At 47.1% G+C, this 18,013-nt stretch overlaps 52 non-coding genes across 52 annotated transcripts; all 52 read left to right on the plus strand.

The window, feature by feature from the left end:
- The first annotated feature begins 31 nt into the window (after positions 1 to 31).
- Positions 32 to 150, plus strand: LOC145146754 (5S ribosomal RNA). Its single transcript, XR_013727683.1, has one exon. It is a non-coding gene; the product is annotated as a 5S ribosomal RNA (ribosomal RNA).
- A 230-nt stretch (positions 151 to 380) lies between these two features.
- LOC145155942 (5S ribosomal RNA) lies at positions 381 to 499 on the plus strand. Its single transcript, XR_013736369.1, has one exon. It is a non-coding gene; the product is annotated as a 5S ribosomal RNA (ribosomal RNA).
- A 230-nt stretch (positions 500 to 729) lies between these two features.
- Positions 730 to 848, plus strand: LOC145155950 (5S ribosomal RNA). The gene has a single exon (XR_013736377.1). It is a non-coding gene; the product is annotated as a 5S ribosomal RNA (ribosomal RNA).
- A 231-nt stretch (positions 849 to 1,079) lies between these two features.
- On the plus strand, positions 1,080 to 1,198 carry LOC145149585 (5S ribosomal RNA). The gene has a single exon (XR_013730441.1). It is a non-coding gene; the product is annotated as a 5S ribosomal RNA (ribosomal RNA).
- Positions 1,199 to 1,426: 228 nt separating this feature from the next.
- LOC145143708 (5S ribosomal RNA) lies at positions 1,427 to 1,545 on the plus strand. Its single transcript, XR_013724738.1, has one exon. It is a non-coding gene; the product is annotated as a 5S ribosomal RNA (ribosomal RNA).
- Positions 1,546 to 1,773: 228 nt separating this feature from the next.
- LOC145153815 (5S ribosomal RNA) lies at positions 1,774 to 1,892 on the plus strand. The gene has a single exon (XR_013734305.1). It is a non-coding gene; the product is annotated as a 5S ribosomal RNA (ribosomal RNA).
- A 231-nt stretch (positions 1,893 to 2,123) lies between these two features.
- LOC145144550 (5S ribosomal RNA) lies at positions 2,124 to 2,242 on the plus strand. Its single transcript, XR_013725563.1, has one exon. It is a non-coding gene; the product is annotated as a 5S ribosomal RNA (ribosomal RNA).
- Positions 2,243 to 2,476: 234 nt separating this feature from the next.
- LOC145150453 (5S ribosomal RNA) lies at positions 2,477 to 2,594 on the plus strand. Its single transcript, XR_013731278.1, has one exon. It is a non-coding gene; the product is annotated as a 5S ribosomal RNA (ribosomal RNA).
- Positions 2,595 to 2,825: 231 nt separating this feature from the next.
- On the plus strand, positions 2,826 to 2,944 carry LOC145148976 (5S ribosomal RNA). The gene has a single exon (XR_013729837.1). It is a non-coding gene; the product is annotated as a 5S ribosomal RNA (ribosomal RNA).
- Positions 2,945 to 3,172: 228 nt separating this feature from the next.
- Positions 3,173 to 3,291, plus strand: LOC145144763 (5S ribosomal RNA). The gene has a single exon (XR_013725766.1). It is a non-coding gene; the product is annotated as a 5S ribosomal RNA (ribosomal RNA).
- A 226-nt stretch (positions 3,292 to 3,517) lies between these two features.
- On the plus strand, positions 3,518 to 3,636 carry LOC145146602 (5S ribosomal RNA). Its single transcript, XR_013727539.1, has one exon. It is a non-coding gene; the product is annotated as a 5S ribosomal RNA (ribosomal RNA).
- A 230-nt stretch (positions 3,637 to 3,866) lies between these two features.
- Positions 3,867 to 3,985, plus strand: LOC145146755 (5S ribosomal RNA). Its single transcript, XR_013727684.1, has one exon. It is a non-coding gene; the product is annotated as a 5S ribosomal RNA (ribosomal RNA).
- Positions 3,986 to 4,215: 230 nt separating this feature from the next.
- LOC145155943 (5S ribosomal RNA) lies at positions 4,216 to 4,334 on the plus strand. Its single transcript, XR_013736370.1, has one exon. It is a non-coding gene; the product is annotated as a 5S ribosomal RNA (ribosomal RNA).
- Positions 4,335 to 4,564: 230 nt separating this feature from the next.
- LOC145148859 (5S ribosomal RNA) lies at positions 4,565 to 4,683 on the plus strand. The gene has a single exon (XR_013729724.1). It is a non-coding gene; the product is annotated as a 5S ribosomal RNA (ribosomal RNA).
- A 230-nt stretch (positions 4,684 to 4,913) lies between these two features.
- On the plus strand, positions 4,914 to 5,032 carry LOC145146443 (5S ribosomal RNA). The gene has a single exon (XR_013727389.1). It is a non-coding gene; the product is annotated as a 5S ribosomal RNA (ribosomal RNA).
- A 228-nt stretch (positions 5,033 to 5,260) lies between these two features.
- On the plus strand, positions 5,261 to 5,379 carry LOC145140363 (5S ribosomal RNA). The gene has a single exon (XR_013722147.1). It is a non-coding gene; the product is annotated as a 5S ribosomal RNA (ribosomal RNA).
- A 229-nt stretch (positions 5,380 to 5,608) lies between these two features.
- Positions 5,609 to 5,727, plus strand: LOC145155363 (5S ribosomal RNA). The gene has a single exon (XR_013735808.1). It is a non-coding gene; the product is annotated as a 5S ribosomal RNA (ribosomal RNA).
- A 229-nt stretch (positions 5,728 to 5,956) lies between these two features.
- Positions 5,957 to 6,075, plus strand: LOC145154792 (5S ribosomal RNA). The gene has a single exon (XR_013735254.1). It is a non-coding gene; the product is annotated as a 5S ribosomal RNA (ribosomal RNA).
- A 229-nt stretch (positions 6,076 to 6,304) lies between these two features.
- Positions 6,305 to 6,422, plus strand: LOC145148090 (5S ribosomal RNA). Its single transcript, XR_013728990.1, has one exon. It is a non-coding gene; the product is annotated as a 5S ribosomal RNA (ribosomal RNA).
- Positions 6,423 to 6,651: 229 nt separating this feature from the next.
- LOC145148576 (5S ribosomal RNA) lies at positions 6,652 to 6,770 on the plus strand. Its single transcript, XR_013729454.1, has one exon. It is a non-coding gene; the product is annotated as a 5S ribosomal RNA (ribosomal RNA).
- Positions 6,771 to 6,999: 229 nt separating this feature from the next.
- LOC145143709 (5S ribosomal RNA) lies at positions 7,000 to 7,118 on the plus strand. The gene has a single exon (XR_013724739.1). It is a non-coding gene; the product is annotated as a 5S ribosomal RNA (ribosomal RNA).
- A 226-nt stretch (positions 7,119 to 7,344) lies between these two features.
- Positions 7,345 to 7,463, plus strand: LOC145153816 (5S ribosomal RNA). The gene has a single exon (XR_013734306.1). It is a non-coding gene; the product is annotated as a 5S ribosomal RNA (ribosomal RNA).
- A 229-nt stretch (positions 7,464 to 7,692) lies between these two features.
- On the plus strand, positions 7,693 to 7,811 carry LOC145141019 (5S ribosomal RNA). Its single transcript, XR_013722403.1, has one exon. It is a non-coding gene; the product is annotated as a 5S ribosomal RNA (ribosomal RNA).
- Positions 7,812 to 8,043: 232 nt separating this feature from the next.
- On the plus strand, positions 8,044 to 8,161 carry LOC145150902 (5S ribosomal RNA). The gene has a single exon (XR_013731709.1). It is a non-coding gene; the product is annotated as a 5S ribosomal RNA (ribosomal RNA).
- A 229-nt stretch (positions 8,162 to 8,390) lies between these two features.
- LOC145152362 (5S ribosomal RNA) lies at positions 8,391 to 8,509 on the plus strand. Its single transcript, XR_013732883.1, has one exon. It is a non-coding gene; the product is annotated as a 5S ribosomal RNA (ribosomal RNA).
- Positions 8,510 to 8,738: 229 nt separating this feature from the next.
- Positions 8,739 to 8,855, plus strand: LOC145149595 (5S ribosomal RNA). The gene has a single exon (XR_013730451.1). It is a non-coding gene; the product is annotated as a 5S ribosomal RNA (ribosomal RNA).
- Positions 8,856 to 9,084: 229 nt separating this feature from the next.
- Positions 9,085 to 9,203, plus strand: LOC145149182 (5S ribosomal RNA). Its single transcript, XR_013730037.1, has one exon. It is a non-coding gene; the product is annotated as a 5S ribosomal RNA (ribosomal RNA).
- A 230-nt stretch (positions 9,204 to 9,433) lies between these two features.
- Positions 9,434 to 9,552, plus strand: LOC145148107 (5S ribosomal RNA). Its single transcript, XR_013729006.1, has one exon. It is a non-coding gene; the product is annotated as a 5S ribosomal RNA (ribosomal RNA).
- Positions 9,553 to 9,782: 230 nt separating this feature from the next.
- On the plus strand, positions 9,783 to 9,901 carry LOC145155981 (5S ribosomal RNA). Its single transcript, XR_013736408.1, has one exon. It is a non-coding gene; the product is annotated as a 5S ribosomal RNA (ribosomal RNA).
- Positions 9,902 to 10,130: 229 nt separating this feature from the next.
- Positions 10,131 to 10,249, plus strand: LOC145155675 (5S ribosomal RNA). The gene has a single exon (XR_013736104.1). It is a non-coding gene; the product is annotated as a 5S ribosomal RNA (ribosomal RNA).
- A 229-nt stretch (positions 10,250 to 10,478) lies between these two features.
- On the plus strand, positions 10,479 to 10,597 carry LOC145152364 (5S ribosomal RNA). Its single transcript, XR_013732885.1, has one exon. It is a non-coding gene; the product is annotated as a 5S ribosomal RNA (ribosomal RNA).
- A 230-nt stretch (positions 10,598 to 10,827) lies between these two features.
- On the plus strand, positions 10,828 to 10,946 carry LOC145149737 (5S ribosomal RNA). The gene has a single exon (XR_013730586.1). It is a non-coding gene; the product is annotated as a 5S ribosomal RNA (ribosomal RNA).
- Positions 10,947 to 11,175: 229 nt separating this feature from the next.
- Positions 11,176 to 11,294, plus strand: LOC145146715 (5S ribosomal RNA). Its single transcript, XR_013727646.1, has one exon. It is a non-coding gene; the product is annotated as a 5S ribosomal RNA (ribosomal RNA).
- A 228-nt stretch (positions 11,295 to 11,522) lies between these two features.
- Positions 11,523 to 11,641, plus strand: LOC145153817 (5S ribosomal RNA). Its single transcript, XR_013734307.1, has one exon. It is a non-coding gene; the product is annotated as a 5S ribosomal RNA (ribosomal RNA).
- Positions 11,642 to 11,871: 230 nt separating this feature from the next.
- Positions 11,872 to 11,990, plus strand: LOC145155635 (5S ribosomal RNA). Its single transcript, XR_013736064.1, has one exon. It is a non-coding gene; the product is annotated as a 5S ribosomal RNA (ribosomal RNA).
- A 232-nt stretch (positions 11,991 to 12,222) lies between these two features.
- Positions 12,223 to 12,340, plus strand: LOC145150903 (5S ribosomal RNA). Its single transcript, XR_013731710.1, has one exon. It is a non-coding gene; the product is annotated as a 5S ribosomal RNA (ribosomal RNA).
- Positions 12,341 to 12,569: 229 nt separating this feature from the next.
- On the plus strand, positions 12,570 to 12,688 carry LOC145152365 (5S ribosomal RNA). The gene has a single exon (XR_013732886.1). It is a non-coding gene; the product is annotated as a 5S ribosomal RNA (ribosomal RNA).
- Positions 12,689 to 12,918: 230 nt separating this feature from the next.
- Positions 12,919 to 13,036, plus strand: LOC145149663 (5S ribosomal RNA). Its single transcript, XR_013730516.1, has one exon. It is a non-coding gene; the product is annotated as a 5S ribosomal RNA (ribosomal RNA).
- A 228-nt stretch (positions 13,037 to 13,264) lies between these two features.
- Positions 13,265 to 13,383, plus strand: LOC145145260 (5S ribosomal RNA). Its single transcript, XR_013726242.1, has one exon. It is a non-coding gene; the product is annotated as a 5S ribosomal RNA (ribosomal RNA).
- A 230-nt stretch (positions 13,384 to 13,613) lies between these two features.
- On the plus strand, positions 13,614 to 13,732 carry LOC145148855 (5S ribosomal RNA). Its single transcript, XR_013729720.1, has one exon. It is a non-coding gene; the product is annotated as a 5S ribosomal RNA (ribosomal RNA).
- A 230-nt stretch (positions 13,733 to 13,962) lies between these two features.
- Positions 13,963 to 14,081, plus strand: LOC145155982 (5S ribosomal RNA). Its single transcript, XR_013736409.1, has one exon. It is a non-coding gene; the product is annotated as a 5S ribosomal RNA (ribosomal RNA).
- A 229-nt stretch (positions 14,082 to 14,310) lies between these two features.
- On the plus strand, positions 14,311 to 14,429 carry LOC145152366 (5S ribosomal RNA). Its single transcript, XR_013732887.1, has one exon. It is a non-coding gene; the product is annotated as a 5S ribosomal RNA (ribosomal RNA).
- A 230-nt stretch (positions 14,430 to 14,659) lies between these two features.
- On the plus strand, positions 14,660 to 14,778 carry LOC145150423 (5S ribosomal RNA). The gene has a single exon (XR_013731249.1). It is a non-coding gene; the product is annotated as a 5S ribosomal RNA (ribosomal RNA).
- A 229-nt stretch (positions 14,779 to 15,007) lies between these two features.
- LOC145146045 (5S ribosomal RNA) lies at positions 15,008 to 15,126 on the plus strand. Its single transcript, XR_013726995.1, has one exon. It is a non-coding gene; the product is annotated as a 5S ribosomal RNA (ribosomal RNA).
- Positions 15,127 to 15,349: 223 nt separating this feature from the next.
- Positions 15,350 to 15,468, plus strand: LOC145153818 (5S ribosomal RNA). The gene has a single exon (XR_013734308.1). It is a non-coding gene; the product is annotated as a 5S ribosomal RNA (ribosomal RNA).
- A 230-nt stretch (positions 15,469 to 15,698) lies between these two features.
- Positions 15,699 to 15,817, plus strand: LOC145155636 (5S ribosomal RNA). The gene has a single exon (XR_013736065.1). It is a non-coding gene; the product is annotated as a 5S ribosomal RNA (ribosomal RNA).
- A 232-nt stretch (positions 15,818 to 16,049) lies between these two features.
- Positions 16,050 to 16,167, plus strand: LOC145150905 (5S ribosomal RNA). Its single transcript, XR_013731712.1, has one exon. It is a non-coding gene; the product is annotated as a 5S ribosomal RNA (ribosomal RNA).
- Positions 16,168 to 16,397: 230 nt separating this feature from the next.
- On the plus strand, positions 16,398 to 16,516 carry LOC145152472 (5S ribosomal RNA). Its single transcript, XR_013732996.1, has one exon. It is a non-coding gene; the product is annotated as a 5S ribosomal RNA (ribosomal RNA).
- A 230-nt stretch (positions 16,517 to 16,746) lies between these two features.
- Positions 16,747 to 16,864, plus strand: LOC145149664 (5S ribosomal RNA). The gene has a single exon (XR_013730517.1). It is a non-coding gene; the product is annotated as a 5S ribosomal RNA (ribosomal RNA).
- A 228-nt stretch (positions 16,865 to 17,092) lies between these two features.
- LOC145145262 (5S ribosomal RNA) lies at positions 17,093 to 17,211 on the plus strand. The gene has a single exon (XR_013726244.1). It is a non-coding gene; the product is annotated as a 5S ribosomal RNA (ribosomal RNA).
- Positions 17,212 to 17,441: 230 nt separating this feature from the next.
- LOC145148109 (5S ribosomal RNA) lies at positions 17,442 to 17,560 on the plus strand. Its single transcript, XR_013729007.1, has one exon. It is a non-coding gene; the product is annotated as a 5S ribosomal RNA (ribosomal RNA).
- Positions 17,561 to 17,790: 230 nt separating this feature from the next.
- LOC145143710 (5S ribosomal RNA) lies at positions 17,791 to 17,909 on the plus strand. Its single transcript, XR_013724740.1, has one exon. It is a non-coding gene; the product is annotated as a 5S ribosomal RNA (ribosomal RNA).
- The last annotated feature ends 104 nt before the right edge of the window (positions 17,910 to 18,013 follow it).

Below are 18,013 nucleotides of genomic sequence, written 5' to 3' on the forward strand. Positions count from 1 at the left end.
ACATAAAAGCAATAAGCATGGATAGTATTTCGGGTGCGATCATACCAGCACTAATGCACCGGATCCCATCAGAACTCCGCAGGTAAGCGTGCTTGGGCGAGAGTAGTACTAGGATGGGTGACCCCCTGGGAAGTCGTCGTGTTGCACCCCCCTTTTTCGTTGCCCGTTTGCGTTTTTTTAGATTTTACGTGCGGTTTTTTTTTTGTTTTTTTTTCTTTCTTGCTGTTTCTATGCTCGGGTGGCATCCGTTTCATGATTGATGGTTTTCGTATTTTTGCAACGGAGCCGATCGGTCACGTGGGTCCCACGCCTCGCGTACGAAAACAAAGGAGGTTCTACGTATTTTAAGACATAAAAGCAATAAGCATGGATAGTATTTTGGGTGCGATCATACCAGCACTAATGCATCGGATCCCATCAGAACTCCGCAGTTAAGCGTGCTTGGGCGAGAGTAGTACTAGGATGGGTGACCCCCTGGGAAGTCCTCGTGTTGCACCCCCCTTTTTCGTTGCCCGTTTGCGTTTTTTTAGATTTTACGTGCGGTTTTTTTTTGTTTTTTTTTTCTTTCTTGCTGTTTCTATGCTCGGGTGGCATCCGTTTCATGGTTGATGGTTTTCGTATTTTTGGAACGGAGCCGATCGGTCATGTGGGTCCCACGCCTCGCGTACGAAAACAAAGGAGGTTCTGCGTCTTTTAAGACATAAAAGCAATAAGCATGGATAATATTTCGGGTGCGATCATACCGGCACTAATGCACCAGATCCCATCAGAACTCCGCAGTTAAGCGTGCTTGGGCGAGAGTAGTACTAGGATGGGTGACCCCCTGGGAAGTCCTCGTGTTGCACCCCCCTTTTTCGTTGCCCGTTTGCGTTTTTTTAGATTTTACGTGCGGTTTTTTTTTGTTTTTTTTTTCTTTCTTTGCTGTTTCTATGCTCGGGTGGCATCCGTTTCATGGTTGATGGTTTTCGTATTTTTGGAACGGAGCCGATCGGTCACGTGGGTCCCACGCCTCGCGTACGAAATCAAAGGAGGTTCTGCGTCTTTTAAGACATAAAAGCAATAAACATGGATAGTATTTCGGGTGCGATTATACCAGCACTAATGCACCGGATCCCATTAGAACTCCTTAGTTAAGCGTGCTTGGGCGAGAGTAGTACTAGGATGTGTGACCCCCTGGGAAGTCCTCGTGTTGCACCCCCATTTTTCGTTGCCCGTTTGCGTTTTTTTAGATTTTACGTGCGGTTTTTTTTGTTTTTTTTTCTTTTTCGCTATTTCTATGCTCGGGTGGCCTCCGCTTCATGGTTCATGGTTTTCGTATTTTTGGAACGGAGCCGATCGGTCACGTGGGTCCCACGCCTCGCGTACGAAAACAAAGGAGGTTCTGCGTCTTTTAAGACATAAAAGCAATAAGCATGGATAGTATTTCGGGTGCGATCATACGAGCACTAATGCACCGGATCCCATCAGAACTCCGCAGTTAAGCGTGCTTGGGCGAGAGTAGTACTAGGATGGGTGACCCCCTGGGAAGTCCTCGTGTTGCACCCCCCTTTTTCGTTGCCCGTTTGCGTTTTTTTTAGATTTTACGTGCGGTTTTTTTTTTTTTTTTTCTTTCTTGCTATTTCTATGCTCGGGTGGCATCCGTTTCATGGTTCATGGTTTTCGTATTTTTGGAACGGAGCCGATCGGTCACGTGGGTCCCACGCCTCGCGTACGAAAACAAAGGAGGTTCTGCGTCTTTTAAGACATAAAAGCAATAAGCATGGATAGTATTTCGGGTGCGATCATACCGGCACTAATGCACCGGATCCCATTAGAACTCCGCAGTTAAGCGTGCTTGGGCGAGAGTAGTACTAGGATGGGTGACCCCCTGGGAAGTCCTCGTGTTGCACCCCCCTTTTTCGTTGCCCGTTTGCGTTTTTTTAGATTTTACGTGCGGTTTTTTTTTTGTTTTTTTTTTCTTTCTTGCTATTTCTATGCTCGGGTGGCCTCCGCTTCATGGTTCATGGTTTTCGTATTTTTGCAACGGAGCCGATCGGTCACGTGGGTCCCACGCCTCGCGTACGAAAACAAAGGAGGTTCTGCGTCTTTTAAGACATAAAAGTAATAAGCATGGATAATATTTCGGGTGCGATCATACCGTCACTAATGCACCGGATCCCATCAGAACTCCGCAGTTAAGCGTGCTTGGGCGAGAGTAGTACTAGGATGGGTGACCCCCTGGGAAGTCCTCGTGTTGCACCCCCCTTTTTCGTTTGCCCGTTTGCGTTTTTTTAGATTTTACGTGCGGTTTTTTTTTTGTTTTTTTTTTTTCTTTCTTGCTATTTCTATGCTCGGGTGGCCTCCATTTCATGGTTGATGGTTTTCGTATTTTTGGAACGGCGCCGATCGGTCACGTGGGTCCCACGCCTCGCGTACGAAATCAAAGGAGGTTCTGCGTCTTTTAAGACATAAAAGCAATAAGCATGGATAGTATTTCGGGTGCGATTATACCAGCACTAATGCACCAGATCCCATCATAACTCCGCAGTTAAGCGTGCTTGGGCGAGAGTAGTACTAGGATGGGTGACCCCTGGGAAGTCCTCGTGTTGCACCCCCCTTTTTCGTTTGCCCGTTTGCGTTTTTTTAAATTTTACGTGCTGTTTTTTTTTTGTTTTTTTTTCTTTCTTGCTGTTTCTATGCTCGGGTGGCATCCGTTTCATGGTTGATGGTTTTCGTATTTTTGGAACGGAGCCGATCGGTCACGTGGGTCCCACGCCTCGCGTACGAAATCAAAGGAGGTTCTGCGTCTTTTAAGACATAAAAGCAATAAACATGGATAGTATTTCGGGTGCGATCATACCAGCACTAATGCACCGGATCCCATTAGAACTCCTTAGTTAAGCGTGCTTGGGCGAGAGTAGTACTAGGATGTGTGACCCCCTGGGAAGTCCTCGTGTTGCACCCCCATTTTTCGTTGCCCGTTTGCGTTTTTTTAGATTTTACGTGCGGTTTTTTTTGTTTTTTTTTCTTTTTCGCTATTTCTATGCTCGGGTGGCCTCCGCTTCATGGTTCATGGTTTTCGTATTTTTGGAACGGAGCCGATCGGTCACGTGGGTCCCACGCCTCGCGTACGAAAACAAAGGAGGTTCTGCGTCTTTTAAGACATAAAAGCAATAAGCATGGATAGTATTTCGGGTGCGATCATACGAGCACTAATGCACCGGATCCCATCAGAACTCCGCAGTTAAGCGTGCTTGGGCGAGAGTAGTACTAGGATGGGTGACCCCTTGGGAAGTCCTCGTGTTGCACCCCCCTTTTTCGTTGCCCGTTTGCGTTTTTTTTAGATTTTACGTGCGGTTTTTTTTTTTTTTTCTTTCTTGCTATTTCTATGCTCGGGTGGCATCCGTTTCATGGTTCATGGTTTTCGTATTTTTGGAACGGAGCCGATCGGTCACGTGGGTCCCACGCCTCGCGTACGAAAACAAAGGAGGTTCTGCGTCTTTTAAGACATAAAAGCAATAAGCATGGATAGTATTTCGGGTGCGATCATACCGGCACTAATGCACCGGATCCCATTAGAACTCCGCAGTTAAGCGTGCTTGGGCGAGAGTAGTACTAGGATGGGTGACACCCTGGGAAGTCCTCGTGTTGCACCCCCTTTTTCGTTGCCCGTTTGCGTTTTTTTTAGATTTTACGTGCTGTTTTTTTTTGTTTTTTTTTTCTTTCTTGCTATTTCTATGCTCGGGTGGCCTCCGCTTCATGGTTCATGGTTTTCGTATTTTTGGAACGGAGCCGATCGGTCACGTGGGTCCCACGCCTCGCGTACGAAAACAAAGGAGGTTCTGCGTCTTTTAAGACATAAAAGCAATAAGCATGGATAGTATTTCGGGTGCGATCATACCAGCACTAATGCACCGGATCCCATCAGAACTCCGCAGGTAAGCGTGCTTGGGCGAGAGTAGTACTAGGATGGGTGACCCCCTGGGAAGTCGTCGTGTTGCACCCCCCTTTTTCGTTGCCCGTTTGCGTTTTTTTAGATTTTACGTGCGGTTTTTTTTTTGTTTTTTTTTCTTTCTTGCTGTTTCTATGCTCGGGTGGCATCCGTTTCATGATTGATGGTTTTCGTATTTTTGCAACGGAGCCGATCGGTCACGTGGGTCCCACGCCTCGCGTACGAAAACAAAGGAGGTTCTACGTATTTTAAGACATAAAAGCAATAAGCATGGATAGTATTTTGGGTGCGATCATACCAGCACTAATGCATCGGATCCCATCAGAACTCCGCAGTTAAGCGTGCTTGGGCGAGAGTAGTACTAGGATGGGTGACCCCCTGGGAAGTCCTCGTGTTGCACCCCCCTTTTTCGTTGCCCGTTTGCGTTTTTTTAGATTTTACGTGCGGTTTTTTTTTGTTTTTTTTTTCTTTCTTGCTGTTTCTATGCTCGGGTGGCATCCGTTTCATGGTTGATGGTTTTCGTATTTTTGGAACGGAGCCGATCGGTCATGTGGGTCCCACGCCTCGCGTACGAAAACAAAGGAGGTTCTGCGTCTTTTAAGACATAAAAGCAATAAACATGGATAGTATTTCGGGTGCGATCATACCAGCACTAATGCACCGGATTCCATTAGAACTCCTTAGTTAAGCGTGCTTGGGCGAGAGTAGTACTAGGATGGGTGACCCCCTGGGAAGTCCTCGTGTTGCACACCCCTTTTTCGTTGCCCGTTTGCGTTTTTTTAGATTTTACGTGCGGTTTTTTTTTGTTTTTTTTTTCTTTTTCGCTATTTCTATGCTCGGGTGGCCTCCGCTTCATGGTTCATGGTTTTCGTATTTTTGGAACGGAGCCGATCGGTCACGTGGGTCCCACGCCTCGCGTACGAAAACAAAGGAGGTTCTGCGTCTTTTAAGACATAAAAGCAATAAACATGGATAGTATTTCGGGTGCGATTATACCAGCACTAATGCACCGGATCCCATTAGAACTCCTTAGTTAAGCGTGCTTGGGCGAGAGTAGTACTAGGATGGGTGACCCCCTGGGAAGTCCTCGTGTTGCACCCCCCTTTTTCGTTGCCCGTTTGCGTTTTTTTAGATTTTACGTGCGGTTTTTTTTGTTTTTTTTTCTTTTTCGCTATTTCTATGCTCGGGTGGCCTCCGCTTCATGGTTCATGGTTTTCGTATTTTTGGAACGGAGCCGATCGGTCACGTGGGTCCCACGCCTCGCGTACGAAAACAAAGGAGGTTCTGCGTCTTTTAAGACATAAAAGCAATAAGCATGGATAGTATTTCGGGTGCGATCATACGAGCACTAATGCACCGGATCCCATCAGAACTCCGCAGTTAAGAGTGCTTGGGCGAGAGTAGTACTAGGATGGGTGACCCCCTGGGAAGTCCTCGTGTTGCACCCCCCTTTTTCGTTGCCCGTTTGCGTTTTTTTAGATTTTACGTGCGGTTTTTTTTTGTTTTTTTTTCTTTCTTGCTATTTCTATGCTCGGGTGGCATCCGTTTCATGGTTCATGGTTTTCGTATTTTTGGAACGGAGCCGATCGGTCATGTGGGTCCCACGCCTCGCGTACGAAAACAAAGGAGGTTCTGCGTCTTTTAAGACATAAAAGCAATAAGCATGGATAGTATTTCGGGTGTGATCATACCGGCACTAATGCACCGGATCCCATTAGAACTCCGCAGTTAAGCGTGCTTGGGCGAGAGTAGTACTAGGATGGGTGACCCCCTGGGAAGTCCTCGTGTTGCACCCCCCTTTTTCGTTGCCCGTTTGCGTTTTTTTAGATTTTACGTGCGGTTTTTTTTTTGTTTTTTTTCTTTCTTGCTATTTCTATGCTCGGGTGGCCTCCGCTTCATGGTTCATGGTTTTCGTATTTTTGCAACGGAGCCGATCGTTCACGTGGGTCCCACGCCTCGCGTACGAAAACAAAGGAGGTTCTGCGTCTTTTAAGACATAAAAGCAATAAGCATGGATAGTATTTCGGGTGCGATCATACCAGCACTAATGCACCGGATCCCATCAGAACTCCGCAGTAAAGCGTGCTTGGGCGAGAGTAGTACTAGGATGGGTGACCCCCTGGGAAGTCCTCGTGTTGCACCCCCCTTTTTCGTTTGCCCGTTTGCGTTTTTTTAGATTTTACGTGCGGTTTTTTTTTGTTTTTTTTCTTTCTTGCTGTTTGTATGCTCGGGTGGCCTCCGCTTCATGGTTCATGGTTTTCGTATTTTTGGAACGGAGCCGATCGGTCACGTGGGTCCCACGCCTCGCGTACGAAAACAAAGGAGGTTCTGCGTCTTTTAAGACATAAAAGCAATAAGCATGGATAGTATTTCGGGTGCGATCATACCAGCACTAATGCACCGGATCCCATCAGAACTCCTTAGTTAAGCGTGCTTGGGCGAGAGTAGTACTAGGATGGGTGACCCCTGGGAAGTCCTCGTGTTGCACCCCCCTTTTTCATTGCCCGTTTGCGTTTTTTTAGATTTTACGTGCGGTTTTTTTTTGTTTTTTTTTCTTTTTTGCTATTTCTATGCTCGGGTGGCCTCCGCTTCATGGTTCATGGTTTTCGTATTTTTGGAACGGAGCCGATCGATCACGTGGGTCCCACGCCTCGCGTACGAAAACAAAGGAGGTTCTGCGTCTTTTAAGACATAAAAGCAATAAGCATGGATAATATTTCGGGTGCGATCATACCAGCACTAATGCACCGGATCCCATCAGAACTCCGCAGTTAAGCGTGCTTGGGCGAGAGTAGTTCTAGGATGGGTGACACCCTGGGAAGTCCTCGTGTTGCACCCCCTTTTTCGTTGCCCGTTTGCGTTTTTTTTAGATTTTACGTGCTGTTTTTTTTTGTTTTTTTTTCTTTCTTGCTATTTCTATGCTCGGGTGGCCTCCGCTTCATGGTTCATGGTTTTCGTATTTTTGGAACGGAGCCGATCGGTCACGTGGGTCCCACGCCTCGCGTACGAAAACAAAGGAGGTTCTGCGTCTTTTAAGACATAAAAGCAATAAGCATGGATAGTATTTCGGGTGCGATCATACGAGCACTAATGCACCGGATCCCATCAGAACTCCGCAGTTAAGCGTGCTTGGGCGAGAGTAGTACTAGGATGGGTGACCCCCTGGGAAGTCCTCGTGTTGCACCCCCCTTTTTCGTTGCCCGTTTGCGTTTTTTTTAGATTTTACGTGCGGGTTTTTTTTTTTTTTCTTTCTTGCTATTTCTATGCTCGGGTGGCATCCGTTTCATGGTTCATGGTTTTCGTATTTTTGGAACGGAGCCGATCGGTCACGTGGGTCCCACGCCTCGCGTACGAAAACAAAGGAGGTTCTGCGTCTTTTAAGACATAAAAGCAATAAGCATGGATAGTATTTCGGGTGCGATCATACCGGCACTAATGCACCGGATCCCATTAGAACTCCGCAGTTAAGCGTGCTTGGGCGAGAGTAGTACTAGGATGGGTGACCCCCTGGGAAGTCCTCGTGTTGCACCCCCCTTTTTCGTTGCCCGTTTGCGTTTTTTTAGATTTTACGTGCGGTTTTTTTTTGTTTTTTTTTCTTTCTTGCTATTTCTATGCTCGGGTGGCCTCCGCTTCATGGTTCATGGTTTTCGTATTTTTGGAACGGAGCCGATCGGTCACGTGGGTCCCACGCCTCGCGTACGAAAACAAAGGAGGTTCTGCGTCTTTTAAGACATAAAAGCAATAAGCATGGATAATATTTCGGGTGCGATCATACCGGCAGTAATGCACCGGATCCCATCAGAACTCCGCAGTTAAGCGTGCTTGGGCGAGAGTAGTACTAGGATGGGTGACCCCCTGGGAAGTCCTCGTGTTGCACCCCCCTTTTTCGTTTGCCCGTTTGCGTTTTTTTAGATTTTACGTGCGGTTTTTTTTTTGTTTTTTTTTTCTTTCTTGCTATTTCTATGCTCGGGTGGCCTCCGTTTCATGGTTGATGATTTTCGTATTTTTGGAACGGCGCCGATCGGTCACGTGGGTCCCACGCCTCGCGTACGAAATCAAAGGAGGTTCTGCGTCTTTTAAGACATAAAAGCAATAAGCATGGATAGTATTTCGGGTGCGATCATAGCAGCACTAATGCACCAGATCCCATCATAACTCCGCAGTTAAGCGTGCTTGGGCGAGAGTAGTACTAGGATGGGTGACCCCTGGGAAGTCCTCGTGTTGCACCCCCCTTTTTCGTTGCATGTTTGCGTTTTTTTAGATTTTACGTGCGGTTTTTTTTTGTTTTTTTTTCTTTCTTGCTATTTCTATGCTCGGGTGGCATCCGTTTCATGGTTCATGGTTTTCGTATTTTTGGAACGGAGACGATCGGTCACGTGGGTCCCACGCCTCGCGTACGAAAACAAAGGAGGTTCTGCGTCTTTTAAGACATAAAAGCAATAAGCATGGATAGTATTTCGGGTGCGATCATACCAGCACTAATGCACCGGATCCCATCAGAACTCCGCAGTTAAGCGTGCTTGGGCGAGAGTAGTACTAGGATGGGTGACCCCCTGGGAAGTCCTCGTGTTGCACCCCCCTTTTTCGTTTGCCCGTTTGCGTTTTTTTAGATTTTACGTGCGGTTTTTTTTTGTTTTTTTTCTTTCTTGCTGTTTGTATGCTCGGGTGGCCTCCGCTTCATGGTTCATGGTTTTCGTATTTTTGGAACGGAGCCGATCGGTCACGTGGGTCCCACGCCTCGCGTACGAAAACAAAGGAGGTTCTGCGTCTTTTAAGACATAAAAGCAATAAGCATGGATAGTATTTCGGGTGCGATCATACCAGCACTAATGCACCGGATCCCATCAGAACTCCTTAGTTAAGCGTGCTTGGGCGAGAGTAGTACTAGGATGGGTGACCCTGAGAAGTCCTCGTGTTGCACCCCCCTTTTTCGTTGCCCGTTTGCGTTTTTTTAGATTTTACGTGCGGTTTTTTTTTGTTTTTTTTTCTTTTTTGCTATTTCTATGCTCGGGTGGCCTCCGCTTCATGGTTCATGGTTTTCGTATTTTTGGAACGGAGCCGATCGGTCACGTGGGTCCCACGCCTCGCGTACGAAAACAAAGGAGGTTCTGCGTCTTTTAAGACATAAAAGCAATAAGCATGGATAATATTTCGGGTGCGATCATACCAGCACTAACGCACCGGATCCCATCAGAACTCCGCAGTTAAGCGTGCTTGCGCGAGAGTAGTACTAGGATGGGTGACCCCCTGGGAAGTCCTCGTGTTCCACCCCCCTTTTTCGTTGCCCGTTTGCGTTTTTTTTAGATTTTACGTGCTGTTTTTTTTTGTTTTTTTTTCTTTCTTGCTATTTCTATGCTCGGGTGGCCTCCGCTTCATGGTTCATGGTTTTCGTATTTTTGGAACGGAGCCGATCGGTCACGTGGGTCCCACGCCTCGCGTACGAAAACAAAGGAGGTTCTGCGTCTTTTAAGACATAAAAGCAATAAGCATGGATAGTATTTCGGGTGCGATCATACCAGCACTAATGCACCGAATCCCATCAGAACTCCGCAGGTAAGCGTGCTTGGGCGAGAGTAGTACCAGGATGGGTGACCCCTTGGGAAGTCCTCGTGTTGCACCCCTCTTTTTCGTTGCCCGTTTGCGTTTTTTTTAGATTTTACGTGCGGTTTTTTTTTGTTTTTTTTTCTTTCTTGCTATTTCTATGCTCGGGTGGCCTCCGCTTCATGGTTCATGGTTTTCGTATTTTTGGAACGGAGCCGATCGGTCACGTGGGTCCCACGCCTCGCGTACGAAAACAAAGGAGGTTCTGCGTCTTTTAAGACATAAAAGCAATAAGCATGGATAGTATTTCGGGTGCGATCATACCCGCACTAATGCACCGGATCCCATCAGAACTCCGCAGTTAAACGTGCTTGGGCGAGAGTAGTACTAGGATGGGTGACCCCCTGGGAAGTCCTCGTGTTGCACCCCCCTTTTTCGTTGCCCGTTTGCGTTTTTTTAGATTTTACCTGCGGTTTTTTTTTTGTTTTTTTTCTTTCTTGCTATTTCTATGCTCGGGTGGCCTCCGCTTCATGGTTCATGGTTTTCGTATTTTTGGAACGGAGCCGATCGGTCTCGTGGGTCCCACGCCTCGCGTACGAAAACAAAGGAGGTTCTGCGTCTTTTAAGACATAAAAAGAATAAGCATGGATAATATTTCGGGTGCGATCATATCGGCACTAATGCACCGGATCCCATCAGAACTCCGCAGTTAAGCGTGCTTGGGCGAGAGTAGTACTAGGATGGGTGACCCCCTGGGAAGTCCTCGTGTTGCACCCCCCTTTTTCGTTGCCCGTTTGCGTTTTTTTAGATTTTACGTGCGGTTTTTTTTTGTTTTTTTTTCTTTCTTGCTGTTTCTATGCTCGGGTGGCATCCGTTTCATGATTGATGGTTTTCGTATTTTTGCAACGGAGCCGATCGGTCACGTGGGTCCCACGCCTCGCGTACGAAAACAAAGGAGGTTCTGCGTATTTTAAGACATAAAAGCAATAAGCATGGATAGTATTTTGGGTGCGATCATACCAGCACTAATGCACCGGATCCCATCAGAACTCCGCAGTTAAGCGTGCTTGGGCGAGAGTAGTACTAGGATGGGTGACCCCCTGGGAAGTCCTCGTGTTGCACCCCCCTTTTTCGTTGCCCGTTTGCGTTTTTTTAGATTTTACGTGCGGTTTTTTTTTGTTTTTTTTTTCTTTCTTGCTGTTTCTATGCTCGGGTGGCATCCGTTTCATGGTTGATGGTTTTCGTATTTTTGGAACGGAGCCGATCGGTCACGTGGGTCCCACGCCTCGCGTACGAAAACAAAGGAGGTTCTGCGTCTTTTAAGACATAAAAGCAATAAACATGGATAGTATTTCGGGTGCGATCATAGCAGCACTAATGCACCGGATTCCATTAGAACTCCTTAGTTAAGCGTGCTTGGGCGAGAGTAGTACTAGGATGGGTGACCCCCTGGGAAGTCCTCGTGTTGCACCCCCCTTTTTCGTTGCCCGTTTGCGTTTTTTTAGATTTTACGTGCGGTTTTTTTTTGTTTTTTTTTCTTTTTCGCTATTTCTATGCTCGGGTGGCCTCCGCTTCATGGTTCATGGTTTTCGTATTTTTGGAACGGAGCCGATCGGTCACGTGGGTCCCACGCCTCGCGTACGAAAACAAAGGAGGTTCTGCGTCTTTTAAGACATAAAAGCAATAAGCATGGATAGTATTTCGGGTGCGATCATACGAGCACTAATGCACCGGATCCCATCAGAACTCCGCAGTTAAGCGTGCTTGGGCGAGAGTAGTACTAGGATGGGTGACCCCCTTGGAAGTCCTCGTGTTGCACCCCCCTTTTTCGTTGCCCGTTTGCGTTTTTTTTAGATTTTACGTGCGGGTTTTTTTTTTTTTTTTCTTTCTTGCTATTTCTATGCTCGGGTGGCATCCGTTTCATGGTTCATGGTTTTCGTATTTTTGGAACGGAGCCGATCGGTCACGTGGGTCCCACGCCTCGCGTACGAAAACAAAGGAGGTTCTGCGTCTTTTAAGACATAAAAGCAATAGGCATGGATAGTATTTCGGGTGCGATCATACCGGCACTAATGCACCGGATCCCATTAGAACTCCGCAGTTAAGCGTGCTTGGGCGAGAGTAGTACTAGGATGGGTGACCCCCTGGGAAGTCCTCGTGTTGCACCCCCCTTTTTCGTTGCCCGTTTGCGTTTTTTTAGATTTTACGTGCGGTTTTTTTTTTGTTTTTTTTTCTTTCTTGCTATTTCTATGCTCGGGTGGCCTCCGCTTCATTGTTCATGGTTTTCGTATTTTTGCAACGGAGCCGATCGGTCACGTGGGTCCCACGCCTCGCGTACGAAAACAAAGGAGGTTCTGCGTCTTTTAAGACATAAAAGCAATAAGCATGGATAATATTTCAGGTGCGATCATACCGGCACTAATGCACCGGATCCCATCAGAACTCCGCAGTTAAGCGTGCTTGGGCGAGAGTAGTACTAGGATGGGTGACCCCCTGGGAAGTCCTCGTGTTGCACCCCCCTTTTTCGTTTGCCCGTTTGCGTTTTTTTAGATTTTACGTGCGGTTTTTTTTTTGTTTTTTTTTTCTTTCTTGCTATTTCTATGCTCGGGTGGCCTCCGTTTCATGGTTGATGATTTTCGTATTTTTGGAACGGCGCCGATCGGTCACGTGGGTCCCACGCCTCGCGTACGAAATCAAAGGAGGTTCTGCGTCTTTTAAGACATAAAAGCAATAAGCATGGATAGTATTTCGGGTGCGATCATAGCAGCACTAATGCACCAGATCCCATCATAACTCCGCAGTTAAGCGTGCTTGGGCGAGAGTAGTACTAGGATGGGTGACCCCTGGGAAGTCCTCGTGTTGCACCCCCCTTTTTCGTTGCCTGTTTGCGTTTTTTTAGATTTTACGTGCGGTTTTTTTTTGTTTTTTTTTCTTTCTTGCTATTTCTATGCTCGGGTGGCATCCGTTTCATGGTTCATGGTTTTCGTATTTTTGGAACGGAGACGATCGGTCACGTGGGTCCCACGCCTCGCGTACGAAAACAAAGGAGGTTCTGCGTCTTTTAAGACATAAAAGCAATAAGCATGGATAGTATTTCGGGTGCGATCATACCAGCACTAATGCACCGGATCCCATCAGAACTCCGCAGTTAAGCGTGCTTGGGCGAGAGTAGTACTAGGATGGGTGACCCCCTGGGAAGTCCTCGTGTTGCACCCCCCTTTTTCGTTTGCCCGTTTGCGTTTTTTTAGATTTTACGTGCGGTTTTTTTTTTGTTTTTTTTCTTTCTTGCTGTTTGTATGCTCGGGTGGCCTCCGCTTCATGGTTCATGGTTTTCGTATTTTTGGAACGGAGCCGATCGGTCACGTGGGTCCCACGCCTCGCGTACGAAAACAAAGGAGGTTCTGCGTCTTTTAAGACATAAAAGCAATAAGCATGGATAGTATTTCGGGTGCGATCATACCAGCACTAATGCACCAGATCCCATCAGAACTCCTTAGTTAAGCGTGCTTGGGCGAGAGTAGTACTAGGATGGGTGACCCCTGAGAAGTCCTCGTGTTGCACCCCCCTTTTTCGTTGCCCGTTTGCGTTTTTTTAGATTTTACGTGCGGTTTTTTTTGTTTTTTTTTCTTTTTTGCTATTTCTATGCTCGGGTGGCCTCCGCTTCATGGTTCATGGTTTTCGTATTTTTGGAACGGAGCCGATCGGTCACGTGGGTCCCACGCCTCGCGTACGAAAACAAAGGAGGTTCTGCGTCTTTTAAGACATAAAAGCAATAAGCATGGATAATCTTTCGGGTGCGATCATACCAGCACTAACGCACCGGATCCCATCAGAACTCCGCAGTTAAGCGTGCTTGGGCGAGAGTAGTACTAGGATGGGTGACCCCCTGGGAAGTCCTCGTGTTCCACCCCCCTTTTTCGTTGCCCGTTTGCGTTTTTTTTACATTTTACGTGCTGTTTTTTTTTGTTTTTTTTTCTTTCTTGCTATTTCTATGCTCGGGTGGCCTCCGCTTCATGGTTCATGGTTTTCGTATTTTTGGAACGGAGCCGATCGGTCACGTGGGTCCCACGCCTCGCGTACGAAAACAAAGGAGGTTCTGCGTCTTTTAAGACATAAAAGCAATAAGCATGGATAGCATTTCGGGTGCGATCATACCAGCACTAATGCACCGAATCCCATCAGAACTCCGCAGGTAAGCGTGCTTGGGCGAGAGTAGTACCCGGATGGGTGACCCCTTGGGAAGTCCTCGTGTTGCACCCCTCTTTTTCGTTGCCCGTTTGCGTTTTTTTTAGATTTTACGTGCGGTTTTTTTTTGTTTTTTTTTCTTTCTTGCTATTTCTATGCTCGGGTGGCCTCCGCTTCATGGTTCATGGTTTTCGTATTTTTGGAACGGAGCCGATCGGTCACGTGGGTCCCACGCCTCGCGTACGAAAACAAAGGAGGTTCTGCGTCTTTTAAGACATAAAAGCAATAAGCATGGATAGTATTTCGGGTGCGATCATACCCGCACTAATGCACCGGATCCCATCAGAACTCCGCAGTTAAACGTGCTTGGGCGAGAGTAGTACTAGGATGGGTGACCCCCTGGGAAGTCCTCGTGTTGCACCCCCCTTTTTCGTTGCCCGTTTGCGTTTTTTTAGATTTTACGTGCGGTTTTTTTTTGTTTTTTTTTCTTTCTTGCTGTTTCTATGCTCGGGTGGCATCCGTTTCATGATTGATGGTTTTCGTATTTTTGCAACGGAGCCGATCGGTCACGTGGGTCCCACGCCTCGCGTACGAAAACAAAGGAGGTTCTGCGTATTTTAAGACATAAAAGCAATAAGCATGGATAGCATTTTGGGTGCGATCATACCAGCACTAATGCACCGGATCCCATCAGAACTCCGCAGTTAAGCGTGCTTGGGCGAGAGTAGTACTAGGATGGGTGACCCCCTGGGAAGTCCTCGTGTTGCACCCCCCTTTTTCGTTGCCCGTTTGCGTTTTTTTAGATTTTACGTGCGGTTTTTTTTTGTTTTTTTTTTCTTTCTTGCTGTTTCTATGCTCGGGTGGCATCCGTTTCATGGTTGATGGTTTTCGTATTTTTGGAACGGAGCCGATCGGTCACGTGGGTCCCACGCCTCGCGTACGAAAACAAAGGAGGTTCTGCGTCTTTTAAGACATAAAAGCAATAAACATGGATAGTATTTCGGGTGCGATCAAAGCAGCACTAATGCACCGGATTCCATTAGAACTCCTTAGTTAAGCGTGCTTGGGCGAGAGTAGTACTAGGATGGGTGACCCCCTGGGAAGTCCTCGTGTTGCACCCCCCTTTTTCGTTGCCCGTTTGCGTTTTTTTAGATTTTACGTGCGGTTTTTTTTTGTTTTTTTTTCTTTTTCGCTATTTCTATGCTCGGGTGGCCTCCGCTTCATGGTTCATGGTTTTCGTATTTTTGGAACGGAGCCGATCGGTCACGTGGGTCCCACGTCTCGCGTACGAAAAAAAAGGAGGTTCTGCGTCTTTTAAGACATAAAAGCAATAATCATGGATAGTATTTCGGGTGCGATCATACGAGCACTAATGCACCGGATCCCATCAGAACTCCGCAGTTAAGCGTGCTTGGGCGAGAGTAGTACTAGGATGGGTTACCCCCTGGGAAGTCCTCGTGTTGCACCCCCCTTTTTCGTTGCCCGTTTGCGTTTTTTTTAGATTTTACCTGCGGGTTTTTTTTTTTCTTTCTTGCTATTTCTATGCTCGGGTGGCATCCGTTTCATGGTTCATGGTTTTCGTATTTTTGGAACGGAGCCGATCGGTCACGTGGGTCCCACGCCTCGCGTACGAAAACAAAGGAGGTTCTGCGTCTTTTAAGACATAAAAGCAATAGGCATGGATAGTATTTCGGGTGCGATCATACCGGCACTAATGCACCGGATCCCATTAGAACTCCGCAGTTAAGCGTGCTTGGGCGAGAGTAGTACTAGGATGGGTGACCCCCTGGGAAGTCCTCGTGTTGCACCCCCCTTTTTCGTTGCCCGTTTGCGTTTTTTTAGATTTTACGTGCGGTTTTTTTTTTGTTTTTTTTTCTTTCTTGCTATTTCTATGCTCGGGTGGCCTCCGCTTCATGGTTCATGGTTTTCGTATTTTTGCAACGGAGCCGATCGGTCACGTGGGTCCCACGCCTCGCGTACGAAAACAAAGGAGGTTCTGCGTCTTTTAAGACATAAAAGCAATAAGCATGGATAATATTTCAGGTGCGATCATACCGGCACTAATGCACCGGATCCCATCAGAACTCCGCAGTTAAGCGTGCTTGGGCGAGAGTAGTACTAGGATGGGTGACCCCCTGGGAAGTCCTCGTGTTGCACCCCCCTTTTTCGTTTGCCCGTTTGCGTTTTTTTAGATTTTACGTGCGGTTTTTTTTTTGTTTTTTTTTTCTTTCTTGCTATTTCTATGCTCGGGTGGCCTCCGTTTCATGGTTGATGATTTTCGTATTTTTGGAACGGCGCCGATCGGTCACGTGGGTCCCACGCCTCGCGTACGAAATCAAAGGAGGTTCTGCGTCTTTTAAGACATAAAAGCAATAAGCATGGATAGTATTTTGGGTGCGATCATAGCAGCACTAATGCACCAGATCCCATCATAACTCCGCAGTTAAGCGTGCTTGGGCGAGAGTAGTACTAGGATGGGTGACCCCTGGGAAGTCCTCGTGTTGCACCCCCCTTTTTCGTTGCCTGTTTGCGTTTTTTTAGATTTTACGTGCGGTTTTTTTTTTGTTTTTTTTTCTTTCTTGCTATTTCTATGCTCGGGTGGCATCCGTTTCATGGTTCATGGTTTTCGTATTTTTGGAACGGAGACGATCGGTCACGTGGGTCCCACGCCTCGCGTACGAAAACAAAGGAGGTTCTGCGTCTTTTAAGACATAAAAGCAATAAGCATGGATAGTATTTCGGGTGCGATCATACCAGCACTAATGCACCGGATCCCATCAGAACTCCGTAGTTAAGCGTGCTTGGGCGAGAGTAGTACTAGGATGGGTGACCCCCTGGGAAGTCCTCGTGTTGCACCCCCCTTTTTCGTTTGCCCGTTTGCGTTTTTTTAGATTTTACGTGCGGTTTTTTTTTTGTTTTTTTTCTTTCTTGCTGTTTGTATGCTCGGGTGGCCTCCGCTTCATGGTTCATGGTTTTCGTATTTTTGGAACGGAGCCGATCGGTCACGTGGGTCCCACGCCTCGCGTACGAAAACAAAGGAGGTTCTGCGTCTTTTAAGACATAAAAGCAATAAGCATGGATAGTATTTCGGGTGCGATCATACCAGCACTAATGCACCAGATCCCATCAGAACTCCTTAGTTAAGCGTGCTTGGGCGAGAGTAGTACTAGGATGGGTGACCCCTGAGAAGTCCTCGTGTTGCACCCCCCTTTTTCGTTGCCCGTTTGCGTTTTTTTAGATTTTACGTGCGGTTTTTTTTTGTTTTTTTTTCTTTTTTGCTATTTCTATGCTCGGGTGGCCTCCGCTTCATGGTTCATGGTTTTCGTATTTTTGGACGGAGCCGATCGGTCACGTGGGTCCCACGCCTCGCGTACGAAAACAAAGGAGGTTCTGCGTCTTTTAAGACATAAAAGCAATAAGCATGGATAATCTTTCGGGTGCGATCATACCAGCACTAACGCACCGGATCCCATCAGAACTCCGCAGTTAAGCGTGCTTGGGCGAGAGTAGTACTAGGATGGGTGACCCCCTGGGAAGTCCTCGTGTTCCACCCCCCTTTTTCGTTGCCCGTTTGCGTTTTTTTTAGATTTTACGTGCTGTTTTTTTTTGTTTTTTTTTCTTTCTTGCTATTTCTATGCTCGGGTGGCCTCCGCTTCATGGTTCATGGTTTTCGTATTTTTGGAACGGAGCCGATCGGTCACGTGGGTCCCACGCCTCGCGTACGAAAACAAAGGAGGTTCTGCGTCTTTTAAGACATAAAAGCAATAAGCATGGATAGTATTTCGGGTGCGATCATACCAGCACTAATGCACCGAATCCCATCAGAACTCCGCAGGTAAGCGTGCTTGGGCGAGAGTAGTACCAGGATGGGTGACCCCTTGGGAAGTCCTCGTGTTGCACCCCTCTTTTTCGTTGCCCGTTTGCGTTTTTTTTAGATTTTACGTGCGGTTTTTTTTTGTTTTTTTTTCTTTCTTGCTATTTCTATGCTTGGGTGGCCTCCGCTTCATGGTTCATGGTTTTCGTATTTTTGGAACGGAGCCGATCGGTCACGTGGGTCCCACGCCTCGCGTACGAAAACAAAGGAGGTTCTGCGTCTTTTAAGACATAAAAGCAATAAGCATGGATAGTATTTCGGGTGCGATCATACCCGCACTAATGCACCGGATCCCATCAGAACTCCGCAGTTAAACGTGCTTGGGCGAGAGTAGTACTAGGATGGGTGACCCCCTGGGAAGTCCTTGTGTTGCACCCCCCTTTTTCGTTGCCCGTTTGCGTTTTTTTAGATTTTACGTGCGGTTTTTTTTTGTTTTTTTTTCTTTCTTGCTGTTTCTATGCTCGGGTGGCATCCGTTTCATG

This window comes from Lactuca virosa, chromosome 1, assembly GCF_052849685.1.
Source record: "Lactuca virosa cultivar CGN04683 chromosome 1, Lactuca_virosa_CGN04683_v6, whole genome shotgun sequence".
Taxonomy (NCBI): Eukaryota; Viridiplantae; Streptophyta; class Magnoliopsida; order Asterales; family Asteraceae; genus Lactuca; species Lactuca virosa.